Genomic DNA, 14,480 nt, shown 5'->3' on the forward strand with positions numbered 1-14,480 from the left:
ACTTCCCTAACTTAAGTTAGTAACTTCCACATTGACTTTTAAAACAACACATTCAAGATTTAGAAAGGTAAAGCTCCCAGGCTTTATGATCAGCAGTATGTTGACATTTCTGTAATGCCTTTATGTCAGGCAGATAATATTCAAATCACTCATGGGAGAGCACATCAAAGTACACCACAAATGATTGCCTTTGCTCATCAGAAGTCATAAAAGAGGATCCCATAACCCCAGGATACTCCAACCGTCATAAATATGAACCAGTTGCCAAGCATCCAAAATGACCATGGGGATGGTATAACGGTAGTAAAAAGTGGTCGTAAGTCACTGCCGTTGTAACTTTGAATGGTCACCAAATGAACTGTTGTAAGTTGAGGAATACCTGTATTTTATTTAAAGCATTTGTGTAGTTTCCCATCTTATTCCAAACTCTGGGCAGCTTCCAATCAAAATCAGGTGTTTTTGTCCTCTGTACACAGTGTTGCAGCCTTAGGCGAGTAACAGATAGCCAAGCACATGAGAAGTGCTACAGCAAAGTTTGTGAATAGTTCCTGCATTCTAAAGTGTCCTCTGTCACTTCTTTACTTAAAATATTTCAAGAACATTTTTTTAAAAACAATAACTTTCCCCTTGTTGCTTACGAGAATAACATCCAATAGAGTAAACAGCATAAAATAGTATAATAGTCCATAATGAAATTTATAAACTACAGCAATTAAAACAAAGGGTAATCAATGCTATAATAAAAAGAAATTGCAGTTGAATGCCAGAAAAGGCTAATAACACCAATTTAGAGGAAAGCTAACAAAAATGCACAGTATACTTTTATGATGTAAAGATTCCTCATATTACCTAATGATTCTTAGAGTTTTTACTTTTGATGATCATTATTGATTATTAATGGAACAAAATAAAACATCCTTTATTTCTGCTCTAGCAAGGATAATACTGTGAAATGAGTTCTTTTAAAGCCACCCTGTTTGATTATCTTTTAAAAATAGTCACAGTAGTGTTTTTGTGGATATGTATTTCGTGATCACTGGTTGCTAGGACTTGAGCAGATGCCCTCTGAGATTGTTCTGGACTTGTTCTGTATTCTGATTACGGTACTTTAGAATAGAATAGAATGGAATAGAATAACAGAGTTGGAAGGGCCTTGGAGGTCTTCTAGTTCCACCCCTGTTCAGGCAGGAAACCCTATATCATTTCAGAAATATCATTATTCTATCTCTTCTTAAAAGCTTCCTATGTTGGAGTTTTTACAATTGCTGAAGGCAAGTTGTTCCAGTGATTAATTGTTCTGTCAGGAAATTTCTCCTTAGTTCCAAGTTGCTTCTCTTCTTGATTAGTTTCCACCCATTGCTTCTTGTTCTACCCTCAGATGCCTTGGAGAATAGTTTGACTTTCTCTTCTTTGTGGCAACCCCTGAGATATTGGAACACTGCTGTCATGTCTCCCCTAGTCCTTCTTTTCATTAAACTAGACATATCCAGTTCCAGCAACCGTTCTTCATATGTTTTAGCCTCCAGTCCCCTAAAACAGTGGTGGGATTCAGCCAGTTCGCACCACTTCGGGAGAACCAATTGTTAACTTTCTGAGCAGTTTGGTGAAGTGGTTGTTGAAAGAAATCATTAGGGCAGAGAACCCATTGTTAAATTATTTGAATCTCACTACTGCCTAATTATCTTTGTCGGTATTCTTTGCAGAATCTGAACATCTTTTTTTACATCATGGTGACCAAAATTGAATCCAGTATTCCAAGTGTGGCCTTATCAAGGCATTATAAAGTGGCACCATATTTTTCAGAGTATAAGGCGGACCAAGGTTTTAAAGAGGCACATTAAAAAAAAGTTTTTGCACTCTGCAAACCTCCCAAAAATGGCCCATTTTTTGCAAAAATGGGCCCGTTTTTTGTCAATGAGGCATGAATAGCCTTTAGGAGGCTTATAGAGTGCTCCTGGGAATTTGGGGGAGGGGGGCAAAATTGAGCAAAAAACAGGGAGGGCATTTCTGCCCTCCCCAGCCCCAGGAGCTCTGTGAAAGCCTCCTAAAACCAAGGCATGGCCATTTTGGTGAAATGGGCAGGGTTTCAGGAGGCAAAAATGCTGTATTCAGTGTATAAGATGCACCCAGATTTTCAGCCTTTTAAAAGGGAAAATGGTGCATCTTATACTCCGAAAAATATGGTATTTTAATTGAAGTTCTCTTTGAAACACAACTACTTTTTGACCCAATTATACATATTAGGTTAAACATTATTGCATCAATTATTGGGAAAATGTGTTCTGTTTTCCATTAAAGTTTTTGAAAGAATTTGCACATATTATTTTGACTTTGAATTATTGGTCAGTTTACATTTGTTGACATGCTTTAGTGAAGTGAAAATATTCAAGAATTGAGTATCAAAATATATTTCAAGATCAATTTATTTTTAACAAATTATATACATATTCATACACACACAGGCATACAATATATATCTAAGATAATGTTGCTATTTATGAACCATCTTATTAAACAGAGTTTTGTTTTTTTACTAAAGATTGTTTTTAAGTGTATTATTCGTGTTTGGGGAAGATACAATGTCAGGTGGGATTGCATACAAAATGGTAAGATACTAAGTTACATAAAACAAAAAGAAAGTGTGAAGAATGCATAATCAAGAATCTAGCAATAATGTGGTTTTGCTTTAAATTTTGGAATATTTTATATAAAGGGACATAAAAACAATTATAGTCATATGAAGATTGAGTTATGATGACAGTTCACTACTTCCTCCCATATTTGGGCATACCAGGGGTTGTGACTTTAAATATATACCTTTCTTCCTGGCTCAGCTGATAACGGAGGACAGCCTATGGCTTAGTGGTTAATACTTCTGCCTAATATGTAATACAGCACAGGCTCTATTCCCAGTAAGGGTATGGCTAGCTGATGAGAGCTAAATAGCTTGAAATAGATCTATACTAGTGTCCTTTTATTTATTTATCAGCACAAATGCAACACAAATGTAACAAAAGGCAACAGTAAAAAATATTGGGTTTCTGTCTGGATGGTCTCTTGTGACGAGCCGAAGGACAGAGAATGGAAGCAGTGAACTTCCTCCCATATTTGGGCATACCAGAGGTTGTGACTTTATATATAACTTGATATGAATTGTAGGTGATAACTGTGGAAGGGATGCACGAAATCTCTTTGTAACCAGTTGACACACTTTTTACAATTTGTAATGGAAGATATTTGTGTGGTGTTTGTTGTGTTTTGTCTGTTTGTGTTTATTCAAAAAAAAATAAAAAATCATATTAATAAAAATCTAGCAATAATGAAGCAGTTAGCAAGACAATCCTGAGGGGCAGTGAGGCTATCCAAGAAAAAAACAACACTGAAGTCGAAGTCCAGGTCATCTTCAGCAGAGCAAAGAAAGATATCCTCAAGGGCAGCCGCTTTGGCTTGCTACTGAAATGTTAAATGGAGATTCCCCTAAGAGAGTTTCAAGTCCAGAGGCCTGCATGTCAATTGGGGTGGGGTGGAGGTAAGGAAGGAAGACTTTAGGCCTTAGGAAATGATCCTTCCTGTTTCTGGCTTGGCTCAGCTCAGGCAAGCAAAGGGCAAAAGACAGTGGGAACGCCTTCTGTGGCCTTGCCAGGGAAGCACATTTGCACAACATTACAAAAAGGCCCTTGGGAGTCTGCCAGTCTACTCAGCACAGTAACTCTCTGAAAACAGAATGGGTATTTGGTGTGGTGAGAGAATTTGACAAAACAAAATTGAATTTGGAAATGGGCTGAGTTCAGCTACGGGCTACAAAAAAAAAAAAAAGAAGAAGGGAAAAAAATCCTGCTCTTAAGCTTTTCCCCTCATGTGACCCAGAGCAGAGTTTCTTTTAAGTGAATGGATGGAATTCCCAAATGCCTTCAGTGCTCTACCTCAATGGTTCCCAAACTTGGCAACTTTAAGACTTGTGGACTTCAACTCCCAGAATTCTCCAGCCAGCTCTGCTGGGAGTTGAAGTCCACAAGTCTTAAAGTTGCCGAGTTTGGGAACCACTGCTCTACCTGTTTCATCCTTTGGCTGATTTCTGGTGCCAGTGTTTGCCTTTAATATGTCCTCTATTACTGACTTAAATGGTAAGGATGATACAGCAATTGCAACTCAGATGCCCTCCCCACTGCAACTCTAACCTTATCTCACTAACCACTTTTACAGTAGCAAATTGGCACTTTTCTCCTGTGGTTTGAACAAAGTTGCTTGTTGGCATAATTGATGGAAGGAAAAAAGAAAGAGGTTTAACTAAGATTAAGATATTTTAACTATATATTCTCAATATTAATACATGAACATTTAGTTAATAAAAACTCTAAGGGACACATTTGGATAAGTCTTATGATTTTATATGTTTAGGGTAATATCTTCCTCTGATATGAAATTAAAATAATTGGCTAAATGGATCTAATTGCCCGAGTAATGACAATCAGTCCATCGCTAAGCTGACAGTTGGGTTTCATAAACCTTAAAGTAAAACAGGAGTATAATGCCCTGATTTGCATGGTTAAAGGAAAAGAATAAGGATCCTTAGTGAATCATTTAAAACTGGTAGTAGTCTATCCACAAAGAAGAAAATTACAGAACAAGGAATGCACTTCTTGTATATTCTTGCTATAGGAGAATACAATAACACAATAAGGAATCTGGTAGCATCTTTTCTGATTAACAAATGTTATTAACAGTTCTAATTTCTCATTTATATGTATTTGATGAAGTCAGCTACAGCCCATGAAAGAAAAACACAACTCTCCTCCTGTGATGTGCTCTTGGTTGGTAACAAGCCAGGGAAAATTGCTACGTTTGGCAGGAAGCAAAGAGAAGGGCAGGGCGTGAGCTAAAGGGTAAGGATAAAGTTAATCATCGGCTGTGCTGTGCAAGCTAAGCCATTAGTTCATTCATGGTAATCCCTGGCTTTTGAAGCCCATGAAGTCAATTAAAAAAATGAAAGAACAGAGAAACCAGCACCATCCCAGAGATAACCAGTGGTGTTACTGAACAAAATGAAATTCAACAAATTTAACAAAATGAAATTCAATGGTGAAAAAAAGTAAAGTTCTACATTTAGGCAAAAAAAAATGAAATGCACAGGTACAGTATAGGTGGTACCTTGCTCAATAGTAGTAACTGTGAGAGGGATCTTGGAGTCCTAGTGGACAACCATTTAAATATGAGCCAGCAGTGTGCAGCAGCTGCCAAAAAAGCCAACACAGTTCTAGACTACAGAAACAGAAGGATAGAATCAAGATCATGTGAAGTGTTAATACCACTTTATAATGCCTTGGTAAGGCCACACTTGGAATACTGCATTCAGTTTTGGTCACCACGATGTAGAAAAGATGTGGAGACTCTAGAAAGAGTGCAGAGAAGAGCAACAAAGATGATTAGGGGACTGGAGGCTAAAACATATGAAGAACGATTGCAGGAACTGGGTATGTCTAGTTAATGAAAATAAGGACTACAAATGACATGACAGCAGTGTTCCAATATCTGAGGGGCTGCCACAAAGAAGAGGGAGTCTTCTTTCTTCAAAGCACCTGAGGGTAAAACAAGAAACAATGGATGGAAACTAATCAAGGAGAGAAACAACTTAGCACTGAGGAGAAATTTCCTGACAGTTAGAACAATTAATCAGTGGAACAACTTGCCTCCAGAAGTTGTGAATGCCCCAACACTGCAAGTCTTTAAGAAGATGTTGGATAGCCATCTGTCTGAAATGGTATAGGGTTTCCCTACCTAGGCAGGGGGTTGGACTAGAAGACCTCCAAGGTCCCTCCCAACTCTGCTATTTGTATTGTATTATATTGTATTGTATTGTATTGTATTGTATTGTATTGTATTGTATTGTATTGTAACACTTAAAAATCTAACACATGAAGAAAGTTTGGGGAAAGCACAGGATTTTAAGTGTGGGTTTACCTCACACTCATGGAGAAATAATAAGCAATTATCATGGAACTGCTAAGGTAGCAGCTGGTAACTTAAAGAAATTGGATATTTTTGAGTTTTATTGACACAGCCTTTCATTTATCAAAATGAATTTCTTTATTTAATTTTATCCCACTTTTATTACTTTATAAGTAACTCAACGCAGCAAACATGTTACTGCTCCCACCTCCTATTTTCCCTACTACTAAAACAACAACCCTGTGAGGTGGGTTGGACCAAGAGTGACTGACTCAATCATCCAACAGACTAGGCTTTCATGCCTAAGGTAGGACTAGAACCGAAAGTCTCCTGGTTTCTAGGCCAGTCCCTTCATCATTTCACCAAAGTGGCTCTCTTAAAAATGAATATTCAGTATGCAGAAAGAATTTTTGGTCTGGCCCATTTCTGTGCCCTGGAATATGAATAGGCTGCTAATTATATCTTCTCTAATTAGCAGCCAATGCTAATTTCCAATTGTGAATGCAATTATGGGTTCTCAGACAAAAGGGGAAGAGAGTTTGTAGACTTTTGGAAATTCAGGTTTCAATATTTCCTACCACTGGGCATCCTAACTAGGCATGAAGGGAAATAGTCCAACAATATCTGAACAGCAACAGCTTTCTCACCTGCAAACTAGAGTTTTAGATGTCTTTGGCATCATTCTAGAATGTTTTCTTTTTATATTCCTGATCTGGGGACCAAAAATAAAATATCTAGCTTCATTTTCGCTGGCAGAGGCACCGCGGCCTGTTCCTTCACTGTTTCCAGGGCAGTTTCTTGGGTCCAATCTAAGTACCCAGCAGGCTGGATCCGGCAAACAGGCCTTGAGTGTGACACCCTTGTATTAGAAGCTTTTTGTTGAGTTTGCCTGTTAGTTCTCAATTTTTTTTTATTTGAAGATCAAAATTCACAAATTAAAAGTATTACTGGTATTTTGACCAATAATATCTTATGTATTTAAAACAGGGGTCCCTAACCCCCAGATAGCAGCCCCCTACCAGGCCGTGGCCTATTCAGAACCAGGCCTTGACTGGCACAAGCAGCGGGCCAGTGTGCACAGCTCAACTTGCGCACATTGAGTTGAGTTGTGTGCGCATATGCACGCTGGGGACTGCTTATTTAAAACACAGAAGCAGCATCACTTTGGAAGTATGTACACTTTGGAAGATTCTATTCTAATTACCACAATTTGGCAAATTTCTAGATAAATGTCCTAGTAGAAATCACTGTATCTACCACAAAGCAACTTCTAAGATGGCAGAGAAAATACTATAAATTCAGTTCTTGTCGTGCTGCTAGCACATGATGGTGCCTTCTTGATTTGTTCTTTATAGGTCAACAAAGTAGCAAAACACTGGCTCCCGCAGTTATTATGAATCATGAATTTCATGTCTGCTATTCAGATGAATTGCTGTATAAATTTGACTAAATAAATAAATAAATAAACTTAATGTTTGGTTCATGCTCAGTGTCAAAACCAAGTGAACAGAATACACATACAGTTTTGTGTCTCCCAAATTAGTCATATTTGGCTTAGCATGATTGCCTGGTTCATCCCATGTGCAAGGACAACAGCTGGATTCCAGCACCTACTGAGCCACAAACAACCCAACCCAATATAAAGCCTATTCTATAAAACACATTGTGCAAAATTGCCCACTTGCATTTGACTCCTCCTGCCACCATCTTTACTCTGCTGAGTCTCCATAACATCCTCCTCATGTTGCCTCAATCCATTAGCAAGGCAGTGTAGTCATCCTTAGCTACCTAATGTTAATCTCCTGTTTTTACTCTTATGCTGACAACAACCAATGGCAGTTCCTGTGCTCTTGGCATCCAGTCAAGTGGTCCAAAACATAGCTTATTCAAAATCACTAACCTCAATGGGCTTTCAGAATTAGCTGGACATTGATACACTTATAGAAGGAACATGGCAGTGTAACTTGAGCGAGCTATTAAAACATGCCATCTCTCCAAGCCATTTCTCCCCCACACCACCCCATACACACAGACATGAAAATGTGAATCATGTCAGGATTGGTAGGTACTTTCCATCATCTAGCAATATCCAGAAAGAGAAAGGACAGAAAAGCCAGATGGTTAAATTAACTCCTTTGTGTAGTATGCCCTTCTTTCCAGTAAGAGTCCATTTGTTGGCAAACCAGAATAGAGGCAATAGGAACACGAGAGAGCAAAAATGAGACAGCCAATATTATGCCGGTATAGATATTTTTGACAATTTAATAAGAAAAAATAGCAACCATACTTAAATTGGCAGAAAATGTCGCAGTGGGGAAAGTCCTTTATTCTATTTACAAAGGGTTTTTTGACATTTTAGTGGAGTTGCAAATATTTTCATAAACAGTTTAGATGAGGGAATAGAAGGGAAACACATCAAATTTGCAGACAACACCAAGCTGACAGGAATAACCAACACGCCAGAAAATAGGCTCAAGATACAGAAGGATCTTGACAGACTTGAACCCTGGGCCCTATCTAACAAAATGAAATTCAATGTAGAGAAATTAAAAATTTACATATAGGTAAGAAAAAACAAATGTAAAGGTATAGAATAGGTGAAACCTGGCTGAATAGCAGTAACTGTAACAGGAGCCCTAGTGGACAGTCACTTACATGAGCCAGCAGTGTGCTACAGTTGCCAAAAAAGCCAATGTAATCCTAGACTATTAACAGAGACAGAATCAAGATGACATAAAGTGTTAGTACTGTTTTATAATGTCTTGACAAGACTACACTTGAAATACTGCATTCAATATAAAAAAGATTTTGAGACTCTGAAAAGAGTGCAGAGAGGAGCAACAACAAATTATTAAGGGACTGGAGCTAAAACATATGAAGAAAAGCTGCAGGAATTGGGTATGAATAGTCTAGTGAAAAGAAGTGACATGATAACAGTGTTCCAATATTTAAGGGGCTGCCATAAAGAAGAGGGAGTCAACCTATTCTCCAAAGGATCAGAAGGCAAGACAAGAAGCAATGGATGGAAACATCTAATCAAGGAGAGTAGCAATGTAGAACTAGGGAGCAATTTTGTTAACAGTGGGAAAAATTAACCCATAGAACAGCTTGCCTTCAGAAGTTGAAGGTGCTTCATCACTGGAGGTTTTAAAGAAGAGATTGGACAGTCATTTGTCTGAAATAGTATAGAGCTGTGATGGCACATGGAGCCATTTCTGAGGGCACGTGAGACATTGCCCTGTCAGCTCCAGCGCGCATGCATGCTCTGTCCAGTTGATTTTTGGTCTTCGTTTTCGGCCGTTTTTCGCTGTTTGGAGGCTTCCCTGAAGCCTCCGGAGGGTGAAAAACCACTCAACGCACAAACTGGAAGTCTGTTCCTGAACTTCCGGTTTGCATGTTGGGTGGTTTTTCACCCCCTGGAGCTTTTCCTGAACTTCCAGTTTGTGTGTTGGGCCATTTTTCGCCCTCCCCAGGCCCTTAGAAAGCGTCTGGAGCTGGAGACGGTGAAACCTACTGGGTCCACCGGAAGTTGGAAAACCGGCTGTTTCAGGTATCCAGACGGTCTCCGGGGAGGGGAGGCCATTTTTGCCCTCCCCAGGCTCCAAGAAAGCCATCTGCACATGTGCAGGGCAGTAGGGGGTAGTCACGCTTGCACGTGCAGGGGGCACAACATGGGGGTATTAAATTATGGGTGGGCATGTGAAGAGTGCCATGCATGCTTTTGGCACCCAAGGAGAAAAAGGTTCACCATCATTGGTATAAGGTCTCCTTCTTGAACAGAAGAGGTTGGTTCCAACTCTATTATTCTGTTCTGCCTCTGTTAGCCCAGCACTTGAGAAGTTGAAACTGCACGTCTCTAATAAGAGAGGTCCATAAGACTCTCCTATTTTTTTTATTTTTTTTTTAGCAACTGAGGCACTGAAAATTGGATGGAGAAATGTTACAATGAATGGAATAATTATGCAAAATGTCTAATTAGAACTTCATGGGTTGTTGTGGGGGAAGCTCCATGGTGGGCAGATCACTCACTCTCACTCTCATTTTAGAGCAATTAATTTTCTAGGTTACTCAAAAAGCTATACTTAAAGTAATATTCAAGAAATGTTCACAACTTTTAAAATGTTCCTAAAATTGTTTTGTGTGTAGGTGAGAAGATGACGACTATTTCCTGCTAGGTTCCCCTCCCCCTTATTTTTCAGATCATTATTCACATTAAAACCACATCCTATCCCATATCTTGATATAAATGGAAAACTGCATATTTTTAATGCATATTTAGATTCTATAATATCAACAGGCATTATTCTATGGTCATGGGACACAGAAGAGAAGATAAAAGTACCATCACCTAAAATCTGCTGAAATTACATTGGCCAAATGTTTCCCTCACTCTTTCCTCCCTCCCACCCAGTTTCTATTTCCATGTTGCTTTTTATTTCCTAGAGAAATATTATTTTTTGGATCGAGCCCATCTGGGCAGCAACCAAAATGTATTTCCCAGAACATCTTTTTTGTCCCCAGTATCAGGTAAGAATAGCAAAATATTTTTTGGGGGGAAAACTCATTGTGGCAACTGAAAGGGAGAATGATTATGGTTGCCGGCATTCTTTTCCAAGGATCCTAGAACAGAACAGTGTTTCTCAAACTTGGCAGTTTTAAGATGTATGGACTTGCTGGGGAATTCTGGGAGGTGAAATTCATATATCTTCAAATTACCAAAGTTGAGAAACACTAAAATAAAAATTTAGTTATATACCCATTCTTCAAGGATAGTTTCACATAAGCAGTTCACCTTTTTATTATTTTTTAAAATATTTTTATTTTATCCCTGTGGCAAGTCTCCTTGCTTCATATAGGAAATATAATTAATATTTTGTTACAAAGGAAATTGGTTTACTAATTGCATTATAAAATTACATAAATAATTGTTATAGTTTGATCACGATAGTGAAAATTATTAATATGCTAGAGTTTACTGTTTGATTCCTCTGCAGTGACATATTTAGCATGATGATATCAGTAGAGAAAACAACCCATTATAAACAAATTATTTTCTGGAAAGTTTTTTTTTTTTTAAAGCAAGGAAAAAAAACACGCTGATCCATAGAATGAGGCTGCATTTTCAGATATGCCCCGATCTTCCAGAAATAAGTATGACATTTTGAAAATACTATGTAATAACTAGATAATATTTCCTTCCCTTGCCCCCAGCAAACTGTTCTGTAGCTACACCTGAAATTTCTGATATATAGTTGCCTTTTATGTCTTGAGAAATGTACTGTTTAGCATGGCAAACATTAAATGTAATTCAGAAGGCACATCAATCTTCTTGCTCTCCCAACCCCTTTCTCTGCAATCTAATGCTTTCAGAATCCTGCATTTTAGAACTTAAAATCACTGAAGATTGTATATCTAGATATGCAAAAACACAACTTTTTTCTTTAAAAAGCAGATTCTTCCTCTCCACTGTTTTAGGAACATTCCATTAGAATTCTCACTCTCTGCTTTCATTTTCCTTGCCTCTTGTTCTTCCCATCCTCTTCCAACTCAGTCTTAGGATACAGCTTCAGCATTTAGCTAAATCACTCTTCTCTTTGTCAGGGAGTTTTGCAAGGGTTAATTTTTTTCCAGAATGCTCTGGAAGACCATGCTGATGAGATGTAAACATGGAAATAATCCATGGATGCTGCTCCTGTTTGGAGAAAATTTACATTTAAAAATAAAGGGAATGAAGCAAGGCAGAAAAAGAAGACTAGAAAAAATATGGGTAGAAATGCAAATAATATGACTTACTAAAGAATATAAAGCTTTCAGTCATTTGTTAAAGGCAAGCATCCCTTCCCCCTCAAATTCTTAAACCTCCAAATTCTGAAAGACATTGTCTAACCTTTGTTCCTTCTTTTGTTCTAAAACTAGCACAATTTTAAGTAAGCATCCTGAAAAAGGGTGGTTCTTAGACCTTAATGTTATGTATGCATGCATAAAAATGAAGTATTATTAAAAAAAACATTTTGCTCAGCATGCATGATCCATCTTGAAGAAGACATATTTTTCAAATCATATTGTTAACACTTCAGTTGACCATCCGGCTCCCTATCACAAACATACAAGAAAAATTCAATGCTGATTTTAAATCCCAGCTAAATTATGAACCAGTGAGAATTCCCACCTGCAACATTGCTGAAACAACTGCATTAAATAGGGAGGGAGGGGGGGGGGGGAAACCTGCTTCCTGGCTTGGCTGTCCTTCACAGGCTGTTGGTGGCAGTAAGGTTGTGGCCGGACATGTTACAGCATGTAGATGATATATGATAAAACGACCAGCCCTATAATGGCAAAAAACATGAGAATGAATATGTCCAGCATGATGATGGGGAGAAGCAAGTACAGCAGTAGCCGTGCTGGAATCGGAGGCTGGGATGGGCAGGCACGAGTGATGTAGAGATGCTGCAGTAAGGAAGAAAAATGAGAAAGGGAGGGATTTGCAAGCTAAAGGAGAACACACAGAGCTACACTTCAAGAGGGCAAAAAGCCGATTCCCGATGAAGCAGATTCAATTCTTCAGGAGGAAATGGGATGGAGGGAGAATTGTAACAGTGGCTTCTACACAGGGTGATGTAGCGAAGTGCAGATTTTGTAAAGATGCATATTCAAGATTAGCTACAATCTGGATAAATTCTAGCAGAGGGGAAGGTGGCAGAACTCAAGGACTATCTTGTGTATCCTCTTCTGGGTTTTTTGGTTTCTGCTGCACCAGGGACTGCCTGGCTAGATGTAGAGAATCAGATCATATTCAGCCTAAAACACCAGCAAAGATTCTCCTGACAATGGAGGAATTTACCTTGTTTAGCCTGTGGAAGAAACCCTGTAACATAAGAATATAACCTCAAGCTTCCAGGATTGGAATTTGTGGAAATTTCTTTGCTGCCGTCTAATGATTGTTTGGATATTTGCAACCCAAGTCTGGTACCCCCCCCTGTCAACATTATAATATATGTGATAAATACAGCTGCCTGGGTGTCAAGTTAATTAAGAAATGGAGGACTGATGACATCTTTGGCTCTAATTCCATCATTACTAAAATTAAGGTTTCTCCATTTGCTTGTCTAGTCTTCCAAGTGAAGACTGACAGAGGGATAGTATCAAGGTCACATGAAGTGTTATTACAGCTTTATACTGCTTTCATAAGACCCTATTTGGAATACTGCATCCAGTTTTGATTACCACAATTTAAAACAGTTTTTGAGTCTTTAGAAAGGGTGCACAGAAAAGCAATGGAGATGATTAAGGGATTGGAGGCTAAAGTATATGATGAACTGTTGCAGAAAGTGTGCAGAAATTCTGAAAATTCCTTGCTTTGTGAAAAAACCAGTTAAATCCAAGATTGCTGTAGATTTGTAGGCACAGCAGGACCAACTTCTATCACCTTGCTCTATGCTCTTGCTTTAAATATAATATGGGCTGTCCATCTATTCCCAGCGCAATTTTATTTCACCAGAAATGACAGCGATTACAGCTCATTGTAGCAAAATCTGATTATCATTCCTTGTTTTACTTGATGGAGAGGAATTTTGTTTATCACACATTTTGTTGCTTGGTCTTGGCTGACATAACATCTCACATTAACTAATGGATGAATTCAGACCCTTTTTAGTTATTCAGAAAACTGGCTAATTTAACAATGGCCCCAATATGTAAACTACTGGTGATAGTTTACTCACTCAACTGACAGCTTGCAAAGTATTCTCCAAAGCACCTGAAGGAGGAACAAGAAGCAATGTATGGAAGCTAACTACAGAGAAGCAACCTAGAAATAACGAGAAATTTTCTCACAGTTGCAACTATTAACCAATAGAATGGCTTCATTAGTTATGGGTGCTCCACCACTGGAAGGTTTTAGGAAGAGATTGGACAACATTTGCCTGAAATGGTCTCCTGCTTGAGCTGAGGGTTAGACTAGAAGACCTCTAAGGTCTCTTTCAATTCAGTTATTCTGTTAAAGTAGTTGCAAGATAATCCAAACCCCACAAAAAGTATTCTGCTGGACCTGGAAGGTCATCTTAAGAGGTCCATTTAGCGCTACATGTACAGTACATAGGCAGAAAGGCTCTCTGTATAGTCTGTCATTATGTGGAACATGCTGCATTGAAAGCACTTCTTTTCAGCATATATTTGATTGTGGGAGACCACTGAGGGGTATTTATTAAACGATTGTAGTTTTTGTGGAATTCTATGATTTAATAATGTACCGTATTTTTGTACCGTACAAGACACACCGGAGCACAAAACGCACATTAGCTTTAGAGGAGGAAAACAAGAAAAAAAAAAATCTGCCTCTGCCTCCCAGCATCCATCTGGTATTCATCTGGCTAGCATCCTTGCAGCAAACAGTATGGTCAGCTTCAGCACGTTATCGCAGCCCCAGCACGTGGCTCATCAGGGATCCATTTTGTTGCGCCCACCACCAGTCAACGGAGCTGAGCTGTTGCCACCAAGGAATGCTGGAGCTTTCACTGCTGAGCAGCAGTTGGATT

This window comes from Thamnophis sirtalis, unplaced genomic scaffold (assembly GCF_051295495.1).
Source record: "Thamnophis sirtalis isolate CommonGarterSnake01/CBP01778 unplaced genomic scaffold, rThaSir2_p1.2 scaffold_4, whole genome shotgun sequence".
NCBI lineage: Eukaryota > Metazoa > Chordata > Lepidosauria > Squamata > Natricidae > Thamnophis > Thamnophis sirtalis.